At 32.5% G+C, this 20760-nt stretch overlaps 1 protein-coding gene across 2 annotated transcripts in view; it reads right to left on the reverse strand.

The window, feature by feature from the left end:
- Positions 1-20760, reverse strand: part of rols (zinc-RING finger and ankyrin repeat domain-containing protein rolling pebbles) — a 227301-nt gene that overhangs the window by 152981 nt on the left and 53560 nt on the right. For both annotated transcript variants that reach the window (XM_085820522.1, XM_085820521.1), the window contains exon 2: positions 14065-14150. The gene's annotated coding sequence lies outside the window, so the exon portion shown is untranslated. The remainder of the gene's footprint in view (positions 1-14064; positions 14151-20760) is intronic.

Raw genomic sequence — 20760 nt, forward strand, 5'->3', positions numbered from 1 at the left:
TTTTAAATACCTTTTTATGAGCTAAAGTAATCTGCTGTATATTTATCTTATTACAAACTATTTTATTTAATCTAAAACTAAGAAAAATTCAATCTAAAATTAGTGCTGTTAAAAAAAATACATACATTTCGAATGATAATGTGGTTGGTCTTCCTTCTTCAAGGAGTATTCAACAGAATTCAACTTTATATAAATTAGTGTAAATTTCGTTAATTAATTTAAAGTTCTTTGAATTTGAATAAGCGGCGCGATGAATATTTTTCCTAATACAAGGCATTACTTTTTTACAATAATGACTTGATAAATGATAATATGCAGCACATAATTGAATTAGCTTCAAAGTCGAAAAAGGTAGGCGAGTTTCAAGAAGAATGCGTTTTATTCATTAAAAAAATCCAAATTTGATTAATAATTATGACATCTTTAAACTAAACAAAACACGATGTAATTTAGTTCCTTGATTGTCCCTTCTTTTTTTTTAACTTTGCGTCGCATCAACAGAAATAAGTACTATTAATCACAGATCTTGCGTGTTGCATTTACATTTATGTTCTCAGTAGCGAACAGAAAGTTGAAGGAGTCAAAAGTATATTATTCTTCCACGAAGATTCATCTTTTTCATAATTAAAGAAAATCTGATGTATACACCACATAACTTCCTTCACGCAAAAAGATCGTTAAATTGCATTCGATATCGGTCAAAATGGATATTTTCGTTGAAATATGATACCTGAAAATTTTCGCGATTACAATACGTTACAATATTTTTACTTCGCTACAAGGAAGTAAAAATTTACTTTTCCTTTATAATTACGTATCACTTTATTAAAGACACTATACATTTTTTTCTCCGTAAATTTGCTCATTTCGTTTTATATAATTTTTTAATAAAATTTTGCGATAAGTTTATTTTTTGAAATCAGTGCTATTTTTTAACTTTAAACATTCTGTATATACATAATGTAATTTCGAAGCGTTGCCACATAAGAATTTCATGTCAGTTATTCAGGTGGGAGGAAGAATAAGTTTTTAAAGCTAAAAATAGGACATAACATTTTATTTTAATTTAAGCAATTTTATCAATTATTTTTTATTTATATTTTTCAAATGAAACCAGAATTTACTGTGATGCATACATAAATTTCGGCTAGCATACAATAAAGAGTGTTTTAAGATACGTTTAATTATAATTTTTATAATAAATAAACCTAAATTCCTTACTGCCACACCCATACACACACATTGAATATTAACTATACAATAAATGCCGCGGGAGTCTGCGCGAAAGCGGCTGGAAATAATTTTCAAAATTACATTTACGTACAAAAGTTCAGTCTTTTGAGCGATTAATTTCTTGCCAAAGTTTTTTAGTTTCGCCAAAGAACCCAAGATGGCAAAAATGTATGTATCATTCTGTATAGCCTTTCAAATTTAAGCTAGAGTCTAATGAGAGTGAAGAAAGTTCTTAATTTCGTTTTGCATGTTCTAAATAGGTTTCTCAACTACATCTTCGTTCATTGGATTTTCTGTTTAAAGATTCACATTTAAATTAAAAAGTTTTTCACTGAAGTTTTGTTTTTTCACTTTTGTTTTTCAATTCTTTTAAAAGGATAGAATTCTCTTTATTTAAGATTATTCTAATGTTTATAATTAAAAAATTTTTCCCTTGCTTTGGAGAAGGGCCAGAATTTTCGGATGAACTATTGTAATTATAATTTAAATACATTGAAATGGTTCATCGGCTTATTCTGGATATAGAAAAGGAAGGATTTTTGTAGAAGCGAGATTTCAATTAATTTCAAGGTTCCTCCCCCCCCCCCGATGATGTGACATCGAGATTGATTGAATTCCTCTTCTGTTTTTGTTCATTTTTCTTTTAATTTCATAATTTTTGAAGAGGGGTTTTGCTTGTTTGAAATGTTTTGGTTTTAAAATTTTTAAATTTATTATTGCATTTCTAAGATTATTTGAAATTTATTAATTATGAATTTCAATTTCTGGTCTTTGTGAAATATTAGTTCTAAATTTCTTAATTTATGTCTTCAATGATAATTTTTCTGCAGCTTAATGCGCGGAAGTAACTAGGCATGTTTGTGTTTTGTTTTCAAAAGAATTATTTTGTAATTTTATATATATTATTTTTCCAGAAGGTTATATATTATTTTCTCAGGGAATCCCAGAAGAGTATAATATTCGTGACACTAGGTTTGAATTTTCGGATACCTTCAAAACTATCATTTAACCAACAATGAGAAGTTCTGTGGAAGAAAAAACAAACATATTGTTTAAAATATGAATAACTTTATTTATTTATTTCGACTTATTGTTAAGTTCCTTATACATATTGTTGCGTGTCTACGGGTTCGTAATAAATTTAATGCACAACTCCGATGAAAAGTGAATAAAAATTTATTATGATCAGAACAAATAAAACAAAATGCTGAAATTTCTTCAGAGATAATCGTACAATATCTCACAATAGTTATCTTTTAAATTACTATAACGTTCAACAGAACTTATTTCAAAACAGAGAAACGTAGAGAAAGCTAATCCAATCTCGCCGCGAATTCGCTACAGTCAACAACAGCAGTTTTCTATAAAAAGTGAAACTGAGGTGTTCTTTTTCTAGCTTTTATAGGTTTTTAAATCGGCCGCACGAGATTGCTCTAGCAATTTCTCGTAATCAAAAAGAAATATTTATTTATTAAATGTTAAATGCACGCGCTGTTGTATTTTTAATTTTCTGGCTTAGCTTTCTCTTTATATTCGTCACGCGCTGCACTGTACGAGTAATAAAACAATTTAATTTATAATTCTACTAACATTAGCTATTTAAATACCAAAATCCGTAACAATATTTTGCATTTCGAGCTATTATAAAATAAATCGGTTTTTCTTTAACAGTTGGCTATTTATTAATCTGTGCCTATTCCTTTTATACTCCTTCCGGAATTTGTGCATATTTTTAATATCTATACCTGTAATTAATTATTATTTTTAATGCATAAAATTTACCCATTTCAGTGTTTAAAGCTTGTAAATAGCTCAAGCAGAAAGAAAAATATTGCCTCTTGGATTTTGATGGATTTCACAACTAATTTTCTATTTAAAAGAAATAATATCTGAAAAATATTGCCAAATTTTGCGGCTTTTGCTCACTAAATTCTTTTTATTTGAAATTTCACTGCCCACTGGAAGCGAAAATACCGGAAATTTTCGGAATTTAACAATTTCAAGTCTGTTCTCAACATATATTTTCAAGCTTTTGTGCTAACTGCTCTGTACTTTGGAATATGATTCTATCTGGCGGAAGAACTTTTGGCAATATCCTTAGTGAAACTGGCCAAATCTAATACAAATCGTTAGCGTCCAATAAATACTAAAGAAAAAGAAAGATATCCCAGAATTCATCATAGATGAATTTAACAAAAGGATTCGAATAATACTACAGATCAGTGTTTCACAAACGTTTTCCATCGCGGAACATTTTTCAAGTCCTAAAATTTTTAACGAACACTAGAATAAATTTGGTATTATACGATAACATAAATATGTTAGACTAACAAAATAAACATTTATTCCAATAACAAATATTGTTGCGTGCGTTAGGGTTCGTTACGAAATGAATGCACAAATCCGATGAAAAATGAACAAAAATTTATTATTATCACAACGAATATGATTAAATTTTTCTCAAATTATTATGCAGTATTACAATATCTCACAGTAGTTATCTTTTAACTACTCAAATGTCCAATAGAACGTAATTCAAAACAGCTAAAGAAAGCTAATCCGCGAATTCGCTACAATCAACGATGTGTAACGTGTATACGAGCCAGTTTCCCTTAGAAAGTCCTCCACGAAAGGCATCCCTCCTCTTAGGCAGATAGCCCTAGTGTGCTTTGCCATAATTAAATACACCACCACCGCTACAATCAACAAGAGCAGTTTTCTAAACAACAACAAACTAAGCAACTACTACGAACTGAGATGTTTTCCTCCTTTTATAAGATTTTAAAATCACGCTCTAGAATTTTCCAGTACTTTCTCGAATTCAAAAAAGAGATGCTTATTTATTTAATGTACGCGCTCTTGTATTTTCAATTTTCCGGCTTAGCCTTTTAATATTCGTCACGCGCTGCACTGCGCGAGAAATAAAAACATTTAATTTATAATTGAACTAACATTAGCTTTTTAAATACCAAATTCGTAACAATATCATACCAATAAAAGAAAATTTTTTAATTTTAAATTAAAAAAATTATCAATAAAAATAATTAAATGAAACAAATACAAAAAAACTTTAGTATTTTTAATTTTCAGTGCCTCCGATGTGTTTGAGTCTCCAAATTACAAGTTCTTTTAATGTCAGGCACAGTATTTTAAAACCTGAATTCTTATATCAGATGCACTATCAAGTCGGTTTCTATAACTGGATTTTTCAGCAGCGTAATGTGAAAAATTTGCTTCGCACAGATACGTTGTCGCAAAACGATGTAAGCATGAAAGCTCGTTTTGATAAGTTTGGATATTCTTCTAACAAAGTTATCCAAAATTTGTGTCATTCGTTCTTTAAGTTTTTATTTTATGCGGGAACAAGTTGTGAAATCAATTATTTTTTCGAAATAAGCTGCGCTCTTATCTGTCGATTTGGCTGTCGTTGCGAAAGGATTACAATTCCAAGAATTATCTTTCTGGTACTGTGGGAATATTAGCTCTCAGTTAACTGCAAATCATGCAAATGTTATAATATGTCACGGCAAACTTTGCGGAAATTTTTAAACTTTTTTCATTTAAAAAAAATGTTTGAGGTAAGAAAACAGCCAAATTCAAACTGTTAATAGCCTCTTCTAGATCGAAATTTAGAATACTCCAATATATCTCTATTACAACAGAACACTACAATATTAATTTCTTTAAAAGAATGTAGCTTTTAATATTAAAATATTAAACTTATCAATTAGTAAAAATTTTATATTTACACATAAATTTCAAAAAGAAGGTAAAATTAAAAAATAAATAAAATATGCAAAGAAAGCTACCGCTTTTAAAATGCATTAGTGACACTGAAACATTTCTTTACATCTAAACACAGAGCAAAAACAGAAATGAATTCTGCATGCATACTTGCCAACCTATAACACTCAAAAATCAGGAGATTTTTCACAATGTTAAAAAGACTTTTTAAATGATAAAATTATAGTTTTTAATAATGAATGAACTTTAAGTAGTAACTAATTCTTAAATGCAAGCAACACAAAAATACCTTACACATAAAAAAATTTTTACTACACGCATCGTTTAAGAAAAAAAAAAAAAGACTCTTTAATCAGTTTTCGTACAAATGTTATAAACAGTGGCAGATTTTGCTTTCTTTAAGAAAGAAACTTTATCATTGTGTTCACAGCAATTGCCACGTAGGCCTGCTTTCGCTGATAAAAGTTTTTCTAATGTGCCATCTCTAATATTAGATCTAAATTTAGTCCTCGTTTTCGCAACAACACTGAGGATCCTCTCACACTCTGCATTACTATAGGGAACTGTCAAGATGACCAACACAATTCTAGACAGTTCACTATATTTTAAAATTCCATCAGCACCTTTCAGTTTTGCAATTAAACTCCACTGGGTGTCAGTCGTAGCTGATTTTATAACTTCATCCAAGTTTTCTAATTGTAAACTGCTGTTATGCAGCTGTTGGAACTGTTTTAATTTTTCCTTCCTTTTAGAACTCCTTTCAAGATAATAATAAATATCAACAATGTGTTCATCCACATTTATTGGTAAAGAAGTTGCCCCTTTTTCAGCTGCTAAATTTAAGAGGTGACAGGTGCACCTCATAATCTGAATTTTCCTTTCTTAAGATGCCTGCAACACCAGCCTTCCAAGCCTACCAATACTGGTGCATTATCGGCACCAAGTGCTAAGCAAGTGCTAAACCAAGTGCAGTTTTCTTTTAAAGTTTTAATAATTAGCTGTGCTATATTAAAGCCTGTCAAATGTCCTTATAAAGTGGGAACATAAAGTAAACTGCACTCAATTTCTGAAGACTCTGGATCAAAAAAAGAAACAACAATTGGATACAGTTTTGAATCGGTATTATTGCTTCCATCAGTAGAGAGGCAGACCGGAGCTGTTTTAATGCAATCAATAACTGAAGATTTATTTTTCAAACCCATTTCTTTAACAATTGCACCTGTTTTGATTCTTGCACCTTGAGTATTTCTTAGCGATTTCACTATCGGGAAACATTTTTCTAAATAAAGCTGCAGCGTGATCCGATGCATTCAGTAGCAGGTTGTGCTCCAGTAAAAAGGCAGAGAACAGACATTCTGCATTAATAACTTTTTGGTCCTTTGTTTCCGAAGAAAAATTTAATTTTTCGTTTTTTTCAAAACAACTCATGTTATCCTTGTGTTTTTGTGTACGCACATGTTTGAGAACATCCGCCCTTCCAACATACGAAACCGAAAAATCGCAACGACAGGCGGTACACATCGCAAATTTATTACATTTCCTTGAGGAAATAATGGAAGGAAAGTCAACTGTGTACGATTTTTGAAACGTACACGAGTATTTCACCTTTCTCGCAGACGTAACAAAAGATGATAATTTCTAAAACTATTTCCCTAAGCCACGTGTACTCACACAACTCAGGACAAAATGAACGAAATAACTAAAAAGAACGTCCAAATAACAACTTGCTTTGTCCTCATTGGCTAATATATGCCAGCTGACACGCAGTGGAGCTCGAAGCCTATTGGAGAACTGGAGAATGACGTTTCTGGATACGTATAATGCTCTCACTCACAAAGCAGAAGCTATCTGATTCGCAATGTTTTGTTTTAGATATAATGTAGAAAATTCAATTGCTTTCAGACGTCCAAAAGCACTTTTTTTATTCATATAACAAAGTATTAAGCCAAGTTGCATAAAAATCGTGAGAAATATTAAGAATAAGAAAAAGTCGCGAGAAATATATTGTAAATCGGGTTGGCGGGAGAGTGGTTGAAAATCGGGAGAGTTGGCAACTCTGTGCATGTATTTCGTTACCAATATAAAGCATCGGTATAATGCTGCAGTGCTAAATTTATTATTCCCGCAATTTAAACCACTTCGTTTTATTTTTTCTCTGTAAATTTCTCTTAAAAGTTCTTTTAAATTGCGTCAACTATATAAAAGCTGAGAAAGTTTTCTTGTTCTCTAACATCAATTTCATAATTTTTCACGGAGCGCAGTTTAAACACGTAGAAAAAAAGCTGTAGTAAAGATTCAGACCAGAACACATGAAAATCAACTGTGCTCTCCCGGAGATTCGAACCAAGGATCTTCCGATTGCTAGTTGGACGTGCTCACCACTTAGACACCAGGAAAATATGCACAGGAATGCGTACTTTCTCACATTTTCCCTAATTAAAAGGGAGACTAAGAATAGGCACAATATCCACAGAACCTAATCCAGCTGATGACGAGTTAAGTGTTTACTATACTTAAGTTCAAGCGCCAATATAATAAAATATTAGGTTTTTATTGGAGCAAGAAACATGAAAAACGTATAATAGACTTAATTTCTAGTAACTAAATAACGAAATTTCTAGACTAAATTTCTAGTAAATGAAGCTGAAATAAATCTAAAGTCGACTGAATTTCTTTGAACTTTATTTAATATCATAATCGCATGGAACCTATATATCTCAGTCTCAAGAAATGATTTAGAAACTGTGCCCTGTAAAAACAATAAAAGCGCACTCCCTAATAATTTAAATTTATTAACTTGTCTAATTTATATAAATTTAGGTAGATTTAATTTATAATAACTCAATCTATAACTTTTATATGACATCTGACTATGCTGATCCCCCCTCCCAAAATCTAACAGCGTGTGTATTACGAATCTTAACATAGATTCCTTCTCTTGCCCCCCTCCCAAGTCGTGTTTATATTTAGATCCTTCTGAACAATATGTTGAAATAAAGGCATTCCCCCCTCTTTATTTATTTAATTATTTATTTTTAAATTTTTATTTCTTACTACGCAATTCAAAAACCTAAATTACTTTACAAATAAAATTAAAGACTGTAATATTTCCCGGCAGAACTGATTTGCTAGAAACTAGTTCGGGTAAATGGAAACGAATAACGTAAGCAGTCTGATATTACTGTTTGTTTCTGAGTACTCATTCTTTTAATACTTATTACATCTAAAATTATTTCAGTTCTCGGGACGATAAGTATAGATATTAACTAAACCATCAATTTCCAAACTTGAAGAAATGACACACTGACATCTTTACAGCTAGAAAAAAGGATGCGAGCAACATACAAAATCTCCGTTCAACAACCAACCTCTTTATGTCAACAAACTAACAATAGTATTCTAGATAATTTTTTCTTCTTTGACTCCTGACCTCCAGAAATGAAGAAAAAAGCGGGGGGGGCCTGCGATTAAGATATAAATTTCTAATGAAACGTTTTGTTCTTTTTTAACCCTTTCTACTTGTTCTGGAAAAGACGACTCGTAAAATACCCGGAAACTGGGATGGCGATCGTGCTGTCCATATTTCTTTTAACGGGTCAGGATTACAGGAAAGAGATTATCAAGTGCTTAGTTTACAAATGATCTAATGAGAATGTAGAATCGATATCTATCAAAAGGTTATTATGTTAGGCCATTGTTCTTTTTCCTCTGCGTTAAGTTCTGGGTCGAAAGAGTTCGATTTCGATCAGCGGTGGATGAAAAAGGACAATAAAAATTAATGATACAACTAAATATGTCCCTTTTTTTAATTATCGTTTTTTAAAAGATGTTCCGAGCAAAGGCTCAGCCATACACAGTATGAATGAAAATTATAATAATAGCAACAATAAGTTTACTAATTACTTGTGGAAAAAAATAAAACCTCAGCAGGTGTTTATATAGTCTAGAAGAAATTTTCTGCATTATATTTCAAATAATAAGTATTTATTTCTAACAGGCCTTTTCTCAGGACTATCAATTTTCATCCTGATATTCAAGTAATGAAGGAATTTCGGATAGTCAGCTATAATATTTTACTTTCCTTCTCTTGTATTGTTCTCATGGCATATGCTGGGTTTAAGACGCGCTCTTTTTAGCAGTTCAAAGATACAACAGAGCATTGTCTAGAAGTGAACTTCTATAGATAAATTTGAAAACAATAATTGTTTTTATTTCCTAATCCCCTCTTCAGTTATACTAATTTCATGGATACCAAGAATTGTGGGCTTCGTGAACTTAATTTTAATGTTATTACATCCTATTTTTATTTAATTTTATTATTCCTTATTCATATATATGTAATGAAACTGGAAGAAGCTCATTGTATTAAAATGGCGTAGTAGATGGGTGTATTAATCAAAAACTTGCAAATGTGACCGAATTCAAAGATTTTTTTTATTTATTTATTTATTTATTTATTTATTTATTTATGGTTGGCGTGAATTTTTTTTTAATCCAACAAAAATCCCATCGGCACTACAGCGCCTCATTCTTAAAGAACGTTTTACATTGCTTGAAAAATATATTTTTTGAAGGCAGTAAGTAGGTAGCAGCATGCTGCTACAGCAAAGCGGAAGAGAGCAAATAGAGGCGAACAAAGAGCGGCGACCGAAGAAGAGCGCGAGATTGCGCAGCAAAAGGCTTTTTTTTATACCAAGACATGATTACATTAAACAGATTACATTTCGGATCACATTACAAGAATGTTTATATTAAGCGAATTAAATTTCAGATTAAATCTGTCCGAATGTCCACCGCAGAAATTTAAAAATTTGAAACTACACCTTGGTCTGTTGGTTGGATTAACAAAGTTGTTCGGCGACAAGTAAATCACTTCTATAAGAATACATGCTGTTAAGTTTAAGAAATGCGTCAAAAGGCTTGGAGCATTATCAATCAAAAATAATGTTTTCCTTTCTAGTTTTATAAATTCTAAATAGCGTTTAATAGACGGGCAAAAATTTTCGGTAAATCCAATTCTCAAAATTTTTTATAGCTATTCAACGCTTTTTATAGTACTTCCAAATTACTGGATTTTGAAATTCCCTTCGATGCTCTTGAGATTTTGAAACGATGAATAAATAAACAGTGGTTTAAATTTAAAGTCTCCATTCTTGACGCTTTTCTCTTTATTAATAACGCTGTTTATATTTACAAACGCCAGTTTCTATGTTTCGAGAAAGTTTTTAGATTATAAGCAACTTTTGATCCTAAATTTCCTTACATTCCTTACATATCCAACTACAGGTGTTCTTTATTTTTAAAAATATAACTTATTGTGAAATAATAATTCTGAAGAGTTTCAAACATTCTACTTTTTTATTAAAAAGTAAATCGTCTTAAAAGTGTATAAACGCCCCTGTACTGTGTAAAACGTTTTGCAATTTAGAATTTCTCGTGAAGGAATGAAATTAAACTTGGAGTACTAGAAGGAATTCTGATACCATTTCCATTTCTAAATACCATTTTGATATTTTGGATGATGAAAACCAGATGAATAAGAAAAGCAGAACCAGTTTTGATGAAAATGCAAATAACACATTCAGGGAAAAGCAATTTCAATGGGTGACTCGACTGCATTGCTTGGTTTACAACTCTCACTTCAAATTCCCTATCATATTCCATCCCAAGCGTGGTGGTGTGTGTGCCAGTTTTGACAAGTAGCCGTGGCAGCACAATCACCCAACAGGGCCTCTTTCATTCTCAAAGAGTAGCCATCCCATTAGTATTCTGAGCATGCTATGTCGTGGGATTCTTGATTTTGTTTATTAAAGTGCGCGTAGGCGTTCGACTTCGCTGAAGGGGGCACCCAAGGATGACGGATGACCGACGGTCGAGAGCGACTTTTCTTGTCTTAAATAAAAAATTAAATAAATAAATAAAAGGCTGCGTATTTGTCATCTGTAGCAATCGGGTGGATGCTTGAAACGGGCGAGCTGTCTTTAGAAATGATTATTTCCTATCTTGTTTGTTTGTTTATTTAGGGAAAATGCAACTTGCTTCCCATTTGTTTTCCCCTTCCTCAAGAAGGCCCTTAATAATTAAGCTTCGAAATGCTATCAAGGAATAATATGTGCTGAAATGGTAAGTAGGTTGTTTACAAGAAAAGACGGAAATATTCCCTGCCAGGGTGACTAGACAGAAAAATATTTCATATTAATTTATGTAAAATAAAGGTACCAGATCTCGAAAAATAAAGTTCTAAATTTATATTTACTTTCCTTTTCACTCCTTCAGACCATTTAATGATATTATTTTTGTTATCATAAATGAGTCGAAAAGTAAAATTGCCAAATTAACGAATGTTTAATAAATAAAAAAGAAAAATGTCAGAAGTCACTTCAATAACAGTATAAAGCTTATAGCTTATGTTATTTAATTTTGCTATTTGCATACAGAGATTTTAGTTATTCAACGTGCAATTTAAATACAGATATTCCATTTATTTAATATGTTAATTAGATATACTTTTCGATACAAAATACTGGAAATATCTACCATTGTTTTTGACAGATTTCGCTAAATTAGCTAATTTGCTTAATATTCTCATTCTAACGCTGATTGTTTTTAATTTTTTCTTGTCAAAAAGAATTTATTCTTTAGTGGAATTTGTAGCTAATTTCTTTTCTGCTTATTATTCATTGCTGCTGCTAGGAAAATTCTTTTATTTGTTGCTGATGAATGATGGACACAATGTAGGTTTAACTAATATTGTTACATTTAGAAGCATATGTTCCCCTAATTTTTTTTCCTTTCAAAAATTTTATTCCAAAAAGACATGAATTATTCACATATTTCCACTGAGTCTATATTTCTACAAGATGGCATTATCCATCAAGATCTCATTGTTATCTTTTGAAATAAGATCAGGGCTGTGGAGTCGATAGGAAAAATGACTGACTCCGACTCCTGGAATTTTAATGATTCCGACTCCCTCATATATATACTATGTAAACATATATACTTGGGCTACAGCTTATTTTTTTAATATAAAAGAAGTAATAGATGCTACAGAAAAAAAAATTGATGGCATAGTAAATAATTTATTATGAAAGGGAAAAACTGGCATTAGTTATTTCTAAGAAACCGTATAGCTTCGGCAAGGTTTTCTTTGTTGGATGGCCATAGACCCCATTTGATAAACTGTAGAGCTGAGAAGAGTCTTTCCACACTAACTTGAGTAGGAGGAAGAGCTGTTGCTGTTAGGGCTACTTCGTTTAACTTTTCAGGACAAATTTTTAGCAGTTCTAAAAGAGGTGTCTTGCAAGCGCAATCATACTTCTCTATTTCTTCAAAGGCTGTGTAGAAATCTTGTTTGCATTTTTTAATTTTTATATCTAAAAGGCTCTTGTTTTTTATTTTCATTCGCTTTGCCTTAGCCTTTTCAATATTATCCAAAAATATTTTTCAAAATCTAATTCATCAATGGAAAAGGTGATAGAGACCCAATTGCAATGTCTGCAGTTTGATTGTCCTGATTCGAATTCTCCAATTGTTCTAAGAATAATTTCATTCTTAATGAAAGTTCATAGATGACTTTCTTTGCCTTTTTAATTTGTTCGTCATCCAAGAAAATTCAGTGTTTCGGATCTCCATATATTGAAACCAGCAAGATCTCATTGTCTAGCAAACTAATTTCTCTTTTCTTCATTGAAGAAATGATTCCTTCTGCAATAAGCCCTCCATTTCAGAAGGAGCAAACATCTCATTCTCGCCTCCTGTCAATTCTTCAGATTGCAGCTTTTTTGTGGCTACATACGGTATGGAAAGAACAGTTGCCAACTCTGCAAGATCATTCCACAGTCTTTCTGTTAGTAAACATTAGGGTTATCTACATCTCCTAAAAAAGTTCTTAATTCTAAAAACCTCTTTGTCATCAAATATGTACTTCCTTATCGCATTGCTTGATCATCAATAATTGTTCCTTTTCCTGCTCGCTTCCTAAAAATGGCATCAATTTTAGAAGTTTCTGCTGCTTACCTAAATCTATCAGTGAGATTTGTAACTAAATGAATCAGTTTAATCACTAATAGAAAATATCACATCCATCCTCCTCCCTTATATTTATTTATTAATAGGTCAATAAAATAGAAAATAACTATATATTAAGTATACAGTGCATAAATAAAAATATTAATTCAGCTTGTCATTAATGTTTTTTCAATTCATTTTAATTTCATTTCAAATTCAAACTGTCCAATGAAAACTGGAGTCGGAGTCGACCTGTTTTTAGCGACTCCAGCTTCCGACTCCTTTTACCCCAAAATCTGCCCGACTTCAACTCCACAACCCTGAATAAGATTTAGAAAATTCAGAGCTAGTGGCACTCTAAAGTAAAAACACTCTGATTTGCAAATTTCAGAATTTGGCATCCCGTAAGTTTTATTTATAATGTCAATTGATCTGTCCCGTTGTTAACGCGTTAAAAGAAGTTTATTGTTTTTATTGTTTTTTAGGTCCGCCTTTCCTCTCCTTCTCTCTCTTCCTCCCCTCCTGGCAATTAAATGCGCTCGGCGCAAGCGCATTTTTGTACCACTCGGTAATAAGTAAAATTAGATGGCTGCTGTGTTTTTAATATTGAAATCTTGCGATCTACTGTGGCGTAGGAAGCAAAAGCATTGTGACAGTTTCATACGTTCTCTCAAAGGGCTCTTTTTGGTCAACGTCCTATCAAACCCATGAACCTAATTCTTTTTTTCCTGGAAAAAAGGGGGGATTTCACTCCCTCACCCAATCTACACAAGTTTCTAATCAAAATATTTTTATCACTTCATCGTTGTTTTTCAGTGTTTTGCATTATGCCACTGAGATGCATATAAAAGGAATGCTATGTATTCAGAATTTTACAAAAGCATTCTCTTAAAAAGCTTTTTTCAAGAAACAGATTTTGAAGATTCATGCTCATGGAGTTGCCTTGACGATATTGTTAGTATCTATAAAATAGTTCATATCATACAAAGTTTTCAGCTTTAAAAATAAATTAAGGTTATAAAAATAAAAACGGAAGAAGAAAGAAAGAAGGGATAGAAATATTAAAAAAGGACATACCTGTGTGAAGATGATTTTGGTGCTGATCACATTCCTTTAAATTGCTATTCAAGCTTCTTCTACGTATCTCACTTGAGAAAACCACACTACAGAAGATAAAAAAAATAAAATTTTAGCTTATTCTGTAGATGAGATAAAAAAAACTTTTTCTCTCGCTCTCTCTCTATATATATACGAGTATATATATATATATATATATAATTTATCAAGCAAAGCAGTAATAACAATTTTGGTCAAGAAAACATCTTGCGCAATATACTGCAAAATAAGTAAAAAATAAAAATTGTAGAAAGCTCGCCTAAAAGTTACCAAGAGCTGCTGCTCCAAAAGGTTAAAGACGTTTTCAAAAATTAATACACATGAAAAGCAAATCATTAGACATGTAAAACATAAATACAATAAAATTAAATAACAGAAAAAGTTAAAAGTAAGCGGAAAATGGTAAATTAGCCCAATTCGACATCCAAACAGGCTTTTCAAGGGGGCGTAATGGGGTTAGCTTGATTCGACGTTCAAATAATTGAAATTTCCCTTGAAAAGCCTGTTTGGATGTCGAATTGGGCTAATTCACCATTTTCCGCTTACTTTTAACTTTTTCTGTTATTTAATTTTATTGTATTTATGTTTTACATGTCTAATGATTTGCTTTTCATGTGTATTAATTTTTGAAAACGTCTTTAACCTTTTGGAGCAGCAGCTCTTGGTAACTTTTAGGCGAGCCTTCTACAATTTATATATATATATATATATGTATTATGTACACATGTAATAAAAAATAAAGCATTGTGCTTATAGAAAACATTTTTGTTATAAAAATCACCGAAGTAACAACCTTATAGATGAGAAACGAACAGGTATTTAAAAAAATGGAAAAATGTGCTTCTATTGCTCCTGTGACGCTGAATATTTGAAACTGTGGATGTGAGGTTATGCTGTTGTTTACGTTTTATTTTGTATTTGTTTCGCAGTCATATATGTATGGCGTATAAATGCTGCTACCATTTTAGTAAAAAATATCGCAGTGCTTTTATTTTAATCGTCAACATTTCACTTTCGAGAAACTTATCACGCACTGATATTCGGATTAATGTTCGCGGCATATTATAGCTCTTCTTATCCTGAAAATGACGCAAGATACAATTAGCCGATAACGAAAATATTATGCGTTTACTAACAAACCTTAGGATTGAGAGAATTCAAGAGTACAATTTTTTTTATTGAGAATAACATGAAGGGTTACAATGAATCTAGTATTTTCTTATTTCAATGCTTGCATTCCTTTGATTTTGAAAACGTAAGATTCAAAATATATATTGTGAATTATCTGTTTATACCTATGATAAACATTAAAAGTTATATATGAATAAATTAAAATTATTTGTTGCGAATGAGTAAATTTCTCTTTGAAGAGCATTTCTTGTGCAGGCAATACATTTAAAAGTGAAGAGTTATTAATGTGAAATGTAGCACACTAAACGTGTAGGAATGCAAATTAGGAAAATTCACTTTGAATAAAACTGCGCATTGGCTATTATTATAGAACAACTTTTTAATATAGACTGCAATAAAAATTGCTAAGACTTCTAATATTTACGTATTAAATTATGCTTATATTTGATCTAATTCCGCACTAATTTTAACAAGAAATACGCAATGCTTTAATTATTTTGTGCAGGAAATTGCATGGCAAAACATTTTCAACTATCTTCCTTAAAGATCATGTGAAATGACATAACTATTACTGGAAGCCCATTGGTCCATTCTAGAAGCCATTCCCTAGGTGGCTATATCGATGTGTACGTAACGAAATATGCCGCCCGGCATGCCAGTTAACCGTTGTAATAACAGCTGCGGCACATGATCGAATCTTCTGATTGATTCTCCCCCTTCAACTTCCATTTCCATTTAGAGCCTTTCGCTTTGCGGAAAACGCACGGATGGAGGCTGGCTTGACCCTCAAATGAAGCGGGGATAATAAGTGTTGTGCGGTGATGATGATTCGCGTTATAATAAAAAATAAGAGAAGGAATAAGTGTGTATTTTAAAGTAACAGAGTATAATGCTCGTATATCTGCTATAGGAATATGGCGAAAAGAGTGCCGGATTATCGGATGTGCCGCACAACAGGACGCTGTATTATCACATTTCTATTCTATTTCTAATTTAACACTTTAGATTTCCGCTTGACACCGGAAAAGTACACTTGCAACAAAAAACGTGTGAGCCCATCAAAATGTCTGAATTAATAAATTTACTTAATACTCGTACTTAGAAATATTAAATTCCGCATATTAGATATATGATTTAGGGAAATAACTTGAAGTCCATAAAATATAACGACAGGAAAACATAGTTATAAATAAAAAATGTAATTCCTATAATTAAATTACTAAAGATAACAATTAATAGCAAGAATTAATTATATCACAGCACTAAAAATTTATTACCTGCATAAAGGAAGAAACGCTTTCGTAAACGACGTTTTAATTAATATGCATTTAACGTTAACCTAGGAATGTTCTACGAAAACACCTTACAGATAGCCCTTTCAGATGTCGAGAACCAAATACACGAAGAACTGCTTATATTTCTCGACTTGTTCGTGGGGAAAACGCAGACATAGATGTTAAATATTGCACGGAAATCTATTTTTTCATACGGTGAAACTCTGATCTTACATTCCTGCATTTTACGCTATATGCATATTTAATTAGAATATTCCGCTTCATACGTCTTCTTCCCGTCGTATTTTATATATTTTCAGAAACCTTAAGGAATTCGTGCAGTTTTAGAAGTTCGGAAGCCCAAATTCAATAACTGCGAGTATCAGCAGTCCCATTTAGATGAAAATGGGTTTCATCTTCCCATAGAATTCTCCACGGCCAAGCATCGTCGATCTCCATCCTGGAAAGAAATGTCACAGCAAATGCTACCCGTTTATCATAATCGTTGTATTTTAATGCCTGCACGTAGGTAACTTGTATGGATAGAAAAAAGAACTTTCTAAAAGATTTACCATACCGTTGGAAGGTTCAAATCCAAATGCCGCTCTATTTGGGCACTGTTATTACGAGGAATGAATGGTCCCTTGGGTACCGTCAACAACTGCAGTCGCGACATCAGTAATTGTCTGTTCTGACACGGATTTTCGCCTTCCGCACTCTGCCAAACCGAACTACTAAGGATCATGTTTCTTCAAATTTCTGAATCATGTGTTAATCTATAGATGACTTTCGGTGCATTAATCGATAGAAGGCCTTTAAGTAGGCTGTTGCGACTTCTAAATCTACGAAGAGAGGCGGTTACGTTCAGTTGAAGAAGATAAAACAATTTCATCAGCAGCTTGCGTTGAGGTAAATTGAGAGACTGAATTACTAATGCTTCTGTAGTCTACGTAATTCGCTTTTCAAGTTTTATATGCGTTTTATGCAAATTTTGAGTTGTGTAGACTAAAACTGTGCCATATTTTTCCCTAACGGCAACTTTCGGAAACTATTTATTTTCACGTAATCTATCATCTTACGTCGCCATTATTCCCTCGAAATCGGGACTTCGAATTGCTAGATGGGTATACTGATTAATATACTAGAAAGACTGACGGGAGAGATGCGTTTAATTTATTATAGGAAAAGCGAGATCCAGTCGGCCTAATAAAGGAGGTGATGGATTATTGTCATTTTATTTCAAGCGTCACAAAAGATTGTGCAGCACTCTACCGATTGTGCAAAGCGTGCATTTGTACCGGGTAGTGAGATTTCAGGAACCGCAAAACTGCCTTATAATTAACCAATATATAGTTAACTGAAAAAAGGGCGACTAAATATTTTTCTGCATGAGGCGCCAAAACTCCTAGAGTCAACTTTGAGTGCCACTATAGAGTCATTACGAGTTCGTGATCTTGACAAATCAACTGTGCCCTTGCCAGGACCCGAAAGTGAGACTTTTTAGTTGTCGGCTGGATATGCTAACTGCTACATCACAACAGCATACAGGAAAGATGTCCTCAATTGCTTACAACTGCAAAACTTCGAAAAGGAATGAGGACATTCATCTTGACAAAACAGAGTACTCCAAAGGAATTTTATACTCTTTTATAAAACAAAATGGCCAGAAACTCGTTTTGTTTGCATATCTGATGTTTCTCACAAGGTTTTCTCACTTTTCCTCCAGTTAGTTTTATTGCAACTTGTCCCCCCCTCAAATAATAATAATAATAACATCTAATAATAGTAATAATAATACTGACGATTTTATTTTCCGGAGTTAAGAAAAAATTATTAATAATCTTTCTCTAGTCTTCAGACGTTAAATAGCCATTTACTGAAGGCAATTTCTTAAAGTCTGGCAATTAGACTGAACAGCAAAATTCATTACAAAATTCTTGTTAAAAGCTTGACGTAGCTCTGAGCGCCACTATTTCAGTCAAGGTATGAAACGCTCCGGATCAGGAAAGTGTTGGGCAGAAGTTCAATTGTCACCACTACCTAAAGTCTTTGACCAAAGGTGATATTCACCCAATATGTTTGACAGTTTACTGACATTTGATGACGGCAACAACAGAAAATCTCTCACTTCCTCCCAGACAACCTTTATTTCTAACTTATTCAATAAGAGTAATAGAAAATAACAGCCGTCTGGTGTTAAAAAGAAAAGTCAATTCGGATAAAAATCCAATTAAAATTAGTTTATTAGGCAATCCAAGGAAAAATAGCAATAATAATCAAATTCCTGATTCTGAAAACGACGACCTCGCTGAAAATCTGCATCTAACTAAATTGGATACGACAGTCATTACTCTCTTTCTCGTATTTCCTAGTCATTTCCGAGTTCCCTAATAATGCGTAGGAAGCACAAAATCTTTTCTTCGACAACGAAGCCTGCTCGCGACACCCACCAGCTTTATGCGTAATTCATTAAGCAAACAAGTTGTTCCTTGAAAGTTTCTTGATAACAGAAATTCATTTTCATCTAATTAAAATAATATATCATTTGGTTAGTTTAAACCGCCGACAGGTATGAAACGAAATGTAAAAATCATTAACGGCCGTAAATAACTGATCAATTTCCATCGCATACTAGTGCATAATGATTAAGCATATGCAAGCAGAAAAGATAATGAAATGGAAGAAATAGCCTATCGTACGATTAAATTATCACGTGGGCATTCAATGATTTAATCCTACAACTAGAAAGCTAAGAAACAACCTATTTTCACGGATTATTAAATCAAAGCAATTTTTATTCAATTTATGCGCTGCGCGTTGCTTCAAAAATTCGCCCTGTATTATGAATTATATGTTGTTTGGTAAAATTAAGGGATTACAGGCAGAAAATTGCAAAGCATGCACAGAAATTATGCAATATAAACGCAAAAATAGAAAATAAATAACAAAATCCTCCTTTATGGAGATTCAATGAATACGTAAATTTTCGTTCTGGAAGCATTTCGAGCGACTAATCATAATTTATAAGCTTACTGTTCAGCGGTTTATTAGATAGGTGAAGTGCTGATGGTTGGTTGGTAAAAAAGTTATTTCTTAGAAGAATGTCTTCACGGAGAACTTATGTGAAATTGCCTATATTGAGCAGCAGTGGAACGATTTCACTGAAAAGGCTGTTAATTCATTTTTTATTTTTATATGGCGCATAAAATTTTCAGTCTTACTTTCATCCTTCCTCTGCAGTTTAATGCACTTCGTACATTATCTCCAATCATGCACCCAGCTTTATCTCTTTTATCTTAAATTAACCTCCTTAAAGTAAAATTTGGCCTACTTCTTTATTTCTTCCAGCAGTGGCTTATGTCAGTGCCACTCTTGAATCTTATCTACAGATGCTGCTGGAACCCACTACAAATACCATTCTAAAATCCATTAAAAAACAAAGCGAAGGCAAAAAACAGAAAGATTGATTACAAAAAGATTGAAAGATTGATTGGATGTAAATCCAAGAAACATCATTATTTACCATAAGCTCTTGGTTAGAATCGTTAACAAAATATCCCAGAATACTTTTAGATGGAACAAGGCGGCTTGTTTGGATGCAGACCATTCAGTGGGTCTTTTATGAATTCAAAACAAGGACTAGGGTGATAAGCAGTAGCGATCTATTCTATTCTGTGTGAGATATGAGTCACCATACAGATGGATCACAAGCAAATTCTTAACTTGCATGAAAGCAATAACCCTTTCATTACGCGCGAACACACATCTTTGGGGGCAGGTATAATTTAGATCTGAAAGGCATATTCGCAAGTGCATTCCATAACAAAAAATGTTTTATTAGCCGGCTACCGTTGTATCCCGTCAATACAACGAACTGAATAATGACTCTGTATTTTTGGACGTCGCGCCGGAGATATTGCCGGGCTTAACTTTAGAGAAGTCACCTAATGAAAAGTGCAAAATCTAGCTTATGTATCAGTCCAACAAAAGTTTTTAATGTTTTAGTTATTAAAAGGGAAACAGCAGCTTATACGCGATTACTACGGCAACTTTTAGTTGGAAAATTAATTAAATATACAGTTTATTCATTTAAAAATTGGTACATTTACACGATAATTTCGAGATTTGGCAAACCTTCAGAAGTTACGGGTGCCAGAATAAATCCTATCGTAATCCCACGGCTCAACGAATGACACCTAGCGGCTGCCGGGAAAAACACCGGCCGACAAAGCCTATAGCCGTCAGTCGATGT

Source organism: Stegodyphus dumicola, chromosome 7 (genome assembly GCF_044657685.1).
Source record: "Stegodyphus dumicola isolate Sdum_Otavi_A_Nest chromosome 7, ASM4465768v1".
In the NCBI taxonomy this organism is placed as follows: domain Eukaryota; kingdom Metazoa; phylum Arthropoda; class Arachnida; order Araneae; family Eresidae; genus Stegodyphus; species Stegodyphus dumicola.